Raw genomic sequence first — 6,000 nt, forward strand, 5'->3', positions numbered from 1 at the left:
TGATTGCTACAAGCTGCAATGTCATTTAATCTGTTAAAACAGAATTATTTAAACAAGCATATTTTAAATTGTATAGTTTCTCCTGATGTTTTCAGACAAGGTAAGCATTATAAATTAAAATTATGCCTTTGTGTTTCTTGTTAATGGATGTCTTGTACTTTTGGAAATTGACTTCTATAATTACCATCTAACAGTTAAATTGCCACAATGCCCAGAGACCCAATCAGGATCTGATCATGCTAGGTACTGTTCAAACACAATCAAGATACAATCCATGCCCCAAAAAATTTAACATCAGAGGTCTCTATTCTGCAATCATATCTGTGACATCAGACCCTTAGATCAAAGAAGAGACCATTTAATTGGACAAGGATCCACCCACATACGTCCCATTGCCCAACTGAGATCTAAGAAATTACTCATTACTTTTACAAAAAGGGGTCAGATACAAAGGCAGCCTTTAATTTTCAGAGTTATGCTATCAAAAAGTTGTTGTTTTTTAAAGAGGAAGATTTTCACCAAGTAGGGGACTGAATAATTCAAGAGTAAGTGGTAAGAAGACAGACTTTAAACCTTCAAGAGTCCTGACCAAATCCAACATATGACAGTAGCAACTGAGCTGTTACCACCTGATTGAAGGTCAGTGGCCTACCAAATGAGTTGATGGAACCAATCCAGTTGTTCCAGGATTTGTGTCCCCAACACAAACACACTACAACTAGCATATTTATTGGCAGTTATAACAAGGGAACCAAGTCAGAAAGCAGTAGTGGATTGGGGAAACACTAACATGGGAAATGCTGGGTCTTTATTGAACAAGAACGTTGTGGCAGCGTAAACATTGCTAAGCAACCATGGATTAATTTTCTAAGTCATTCTCTCCAGAAATTTATACATATATTTTACCAAAGGCTGCTCTATGGGCTTGGGATAGAACTAGAGACCTTTGCCAATGGCACCTATTGCAAATAATCCAGATCTTAACGCGAATCACATCAGAGACTTTTAAATGTTTAACTCATTTAGAGATAAAAAAATCTTACTCTAACTGGCTCACTCTCCTGTGGTACTAGTACTATCAAGTTAGTCTCTCAATTTTCTAGAAAAAATATTTCACACAGAATGCTAACTTTAATAGAAATGATGGTATCTGTTCATTCAGGAAACAAAAAAATATTTAACTAATTTAGATCAATCTTTTCAGACAACTTTCCTAACAAAAGAATCTCCATACACAACACGCTGGAAAAGGACCTGGATATATAAACTACCCAAGAGAAATGAGGTTTGATCCAGAAATGAAGACCAGTAATCTCTGTCTGTAGCACAGTAAAAGAACATTTATGTCTGATACTGTTTCAATCTGACGCTAGTAAGATTAAGAAAATATATAGATTGAATGGTGATAAGTGTTGGTGAAACTGTGGTGAAAGAGGTGATTTTATGCATATATGGTGGACATGGCTAATCAGAGAGTATTGCGATGCAATCCATAGCCAAATATCACAAATTGTTGGAGATATATATTACCAAATGATCCACTGGTAATCCTCCTGGGCTTCCTACTGGAAATGATAACACAAAGGGAAACGAGGAATGAATCGCTCAATTGTTTGTAGCTGTTCGGCTATTGATAGCTTCTCACAGGAAAAAGAAAAAATAGTCAACCTGCAGAGAAAAGGTTCCAAAAAAAAAAAAAAATCTGGGAGGTTGCTGTTATGGAAAAATTAACACACCAATTATGTACCCAGCAAAATAGAGGACAAATAGATACTTAGATATTTGGTTACCTTTTATTCAATACTCAAAGTATATTCACCCTCAGGTTTTTTTGAATATTAACATTTTATAGACATGCCTGTCTGTAAAATATGTGTAATCAAAGATTTCACAAAATTTAATGAAATCACAAGAAACAATATGATGCTCACTCTGTAGTATGGTAATATCCTGTGCACACTTTCCAGCCTGGGGATGAGGAATGCTATAACTAGGTCTACAGTAGCAGTTTCAGGGAGGGGAAGTTTTCCACCACTTCCACTTCTGATTCAGCTCCATAAGTGACAGTAACTTTGGTAGCTCCAGCAGTGATAATGCTCCCATGGACTCTAGCATTTTTACTACTTTGTCATTTAACACTGTTGCATATCTAAATGACACAGTGTTAAAACACCATGGTCTGCTGAACATTAACAGCACTATTTCTTCCACAACTGTTACCACTGGCTAGGCACCCTGATGTCAGCAACAGTAGAAATTTATTGCCTGATACAGAAAAGGTCCTGTGTGGAAGTTTACCCTGTTCTATAGGTAAAGGTCCTCACTCTCCACAGCTGCTCCAGTACCTTTCATAAGTACAAAAATCTAGCTACTTAAAATAAAAGGGAAAGAGGATGAAGTTTGATAACCAGAAGTGAAAGAAAAATAAATAATAATAAATCCTCTCTGACCAATTCCATTACAATAGACCCCAGTACAGCACTATTAGGGCCACAATCCCAGTTGTAATAACAATTTAGGCTCTGATCCTGTACTGTGTTGGGTATGAGCAGATTCCCATTGCAGTCAGTGAGGTTCCTTGCCTGCGCAGTAGTCTGTCCATACCCAAGAAACTGCAGGATTAGGATCTTAGTCTCTGTGTCTATGACAAAAATAAATTAGACTTGTCAAATCAGGACATAATGAAATTAAAACTTTATTTTGTATGAACTGTCTCATTCCCGCCTCCAATAAAATGATCACCACAGAAAATACTATTTTTCTATTTACTTCTCAGTGCTAGTTTCTTAACTGAGGCAGAATATTTTATTCCATAGTTGTTGGGGGGTTTTTTAAAGTTTTGCAGAACAAGGAAGCCAAAAGTAATACACTACAGTATATAGTTTAGATCTATTTCCTAGTATTCCTACAGAACAAGGTTGGGAGGAGGGAGGAAACATGTCACATGCACTATGCACAGAAAGTTGTTTCTTCCATCCCTCTAACTCAGGGTTCTCAAACTGTGGGTTGGGACCCCTCAGGGAGTCATCAAGGAGTCACAAGGCTATTACATGGGAGGTCGAGAGCTGTCAGCCCCCACCCCAAACTCCACTTTGCCTCCAGCATTTATAATGGTGTTAAAAATATAAAAACGTTTTTAAATTATAAGGGGGTCCACACAGAGGCTTGCTATGTGAAAGGGGCCACCAGTACAAACGTTTGAGAACCACTGCTCTAACTCCCTAAATACACACATACCATAAACGTTTTTACATTATATGTTCAAACACCAGGCTACCTACCAGCCCCCGCTTGCAAAATTGCCACCATGAAGATGTACCAGCCCAGGCACATGATCCCCTCGGCTCCCCTTTTCCCATAAAATCGATGACAATGAAAATACTAAGGAGATCACCTCACCCATGTAGAAGAATAAAGGAGGGATCTGCCCCAGGGCAAGTGGCCGAGCTGCACACACACCGCTCCGCCGGCCTAACGGGCCAGCGGTCTCTCGGCCAGCTCTAAAGAGCAGCATCTCTGGGGGACCGGCGCGTCCGAGGTCTGGGCGAGCCGAGGACCGGGGTCTCTCGGGGGGCAGCCCCCCACTCGGGGCCGGGAGTTACCTGCTCTGCCAGCCCTGGAGAAGGTTGGTGTATTTGCTGAGCGCTCCCTCCAGCGTCGGCTCCCTCCTGCGGCCGCTGCCGAGCGCCGGCCCCACTCCGCTTCCTCCCGGACTCGCAGCTGCCGAGCCCGGGCTACTGCTGCTCCCTCCGCCGCTTCCTTCCAGCCTGCCCGCCGCTGGCCGGCCCGGCAGCCCGCGGCCCACGGAGGAGGGGGACGAGCCCGCAGACGTGGGGCGGCTGCTGCTCCGGCTGCTGCTGTTGCTGCCGGCGCCTCCATCCCCGCTGCTGCCGCCCTGCGCCGCCGCCGCCGCCGCCGCCACCTTCTCCATGGAGCCTGCCCGGCCGCGGCTGCTGCGAGTTCCCGGGAAATGCCTGACTCACGCGCGGAGCGGGAGTGGCCGGGCCAGTGAGGGGAGCCGCCGAGCCCGCCCCCTCCGCCGGTTACTAGAGCAAGTGGGGGCGGCGGCCACAGAACCGCCCCCAGCCCGGAGAGACGCAGGAATCGCCGCCCTGGCTGGCACTCGCTCGGGAGGCTGCTGGCCCGGCCTAGGAGAGTCCAAGCCAGGCCTGCGAGAGAGCACAGCACGCGGAGTGAGAGCCAGGGAGGAATGCACAGCACGGTGTGTAAAAACACAGCAGCAGCACACAACACACACACCACGTAACAGCCATGGGGGAGAGCACAACTTGGTGTGTAACACGCAGCACCAGACAACACACACCATGCACACTGTATAACAGCCAGGAAGGAATGCACAGCATTGTGTGTAACACAAAGCACCACTACCAGTGAAAAGAGCACAGCATAGTGTGTAACACACCACATCCATATACACTACCATCCAGAGAGGAGTGCACAGCACGCAGCATTTCACACAGCAGCACTACCTCCCACTGTACACGCATGACAGCCAGTGGGAGGAGTGTACAACACAATACTTCAAAACACACAGAGTACCTACCACAACACATATACAGAAGAATGCACAACACACACACACACATATACATAAGCAGTATTGCCATCTCCATTCAAGAATCATGAGTCAAATATTGTAAATCTACCAAAATCATGAGATTGGCTTAAAATCATGGGGTGTTTTAATTATAAGTTGGAGGGGTTCTTTGGCTTTTTGTTTCCGAGCTTATAGGATGCACTTAGGTCATCTTTTCAAGCTTTTCTATACAACTATGAGGGCTAGAAACTTTTTATTTAAAAAGAAATGAGAGCTGAGATGCTCTTTCTTTTTGTTCTATATTTGTACAGCACCTAGCACATTGGGGACCCGGCCCATGACTGGGGTTCCTAGGTGCTACAATAATACAAATAATAATCATTCAGTCTCTTTGCCTCTGGAAATTTCCACCACATGTGTCTGATGAAGTGGGTATTCACCCACAAAAGCTTATGCTCCAGTACTTCTGTTAGTCTTTAAGGTGCCACAGAACTCTTTGTCGCTTTTTATAGATCCAGACTAACACGGCTACCCCTCTGATACATGCAGTCTCTTTGTTTCAACAGCGAGGACTTGAAGGAAAAAAACAAACAATGTGAGACAATCAAATCACCAGAGCTGGTAACGTTGCAGAGGCAAGCTAACCACAACACACACACTGTGTGCACAGCTATAAATGCATAACACAGAGAGGGTAGTGCTCTACTTCAATACAAAGTGTATAACAAAGGTACCCAGCACTGAGTATATAGCACATGGAAACAAATGATAAACCTGCAGTGAGAGAGGACTTGTGTTTCAGGTACAGGAGCTCTGAGTACAACACCTGCTTTTGTCACAGATTTCCTGTGTGATCTTGGGCAATCTTAATCTCCCAGTTTTCCATTGTAAAGTGGGGATGGTAATACTTCCCTGTCTCTTAGGTGTTGTGAAGATACATTCATTAATAAATCTGAGCCACTCAGATGCTACAACAATGGGGAACATATAAGTATCTAGACATATCAGACACAAAGGAGTGTGGAAAAACAATAGAGTGTACATATCATCCTGGAAAGTCTGGGCCAGTTCTGAGAGGCTGCAGAACCTGTGGTTGCAGGAGGCCGCCACAAGCAGACACGGTGCTAGAGTTCTATGCTGGCTTATTCACTCCTCTTGCAGGCATCATGTAAAGAGTGGGTAAAGTGAGCTTGGGTTGTGCCTTAAATTATGGAGCTGAAGATTGCTTACTTCCTAGGCTCTAGCCCTGTGCAGATTAAAACTGTCTGACACTGAGGAAATCTCCTGACAGCTGAATGAGACACATGGGAGCAAGTGGTGGTGGGGAAGAAAGATATTTTATATTTGAGTTGGTGGGCAGGAGAGAGGGCCAACTATGCTTCCTTTGCTGGCTACCAGTTGCCTCACCAGCTGCCCCGATTGAGGTCATCCTCCTGTCCGCT

The 6,000-nt window shown here is 44.4% G+C and overlaps 1 protein-coding gene across 1 annotated transcript in view; it reads right to left on the minus strand.

The window, feature by feature from the left end:
• The window catches only part of OSBPL10 (oxysterol binding protein like 10), a 173,805-nt gene extending 172,246 nt beyond the window's left edge, over positions 1 to 1,559 (minus strand). Inside the window, exon 1 of the mRNA XM_030551009.1 lies at positions 1,531 to 1,559. The gene's annotated coding sequence lies outside the window, so the exon portion shown is untranslated. The remainder of the gene's footprint in view (positions 1 to 1,530) is intronic.
• Positions 1,560 to 6,000: the final 4,441 nt, after the last annotated feature.

Source organism: Gopherus evgoodei, chromosome 2 (genome assembly GCF_007399415.2).
Source record: "Gopherus evgoodei ecotype Sinaloan lineage chromosome 2, rGopEvg1_v1.p, whole genome shotgun sequence".
In the NCBI taxonomy this organism is placed as follows: domain Eukaryota; kingdom Metazoa; phylum Chordata; order Testudines; family Testudinidae; genus Gopherus; species Gopherus evgoodei.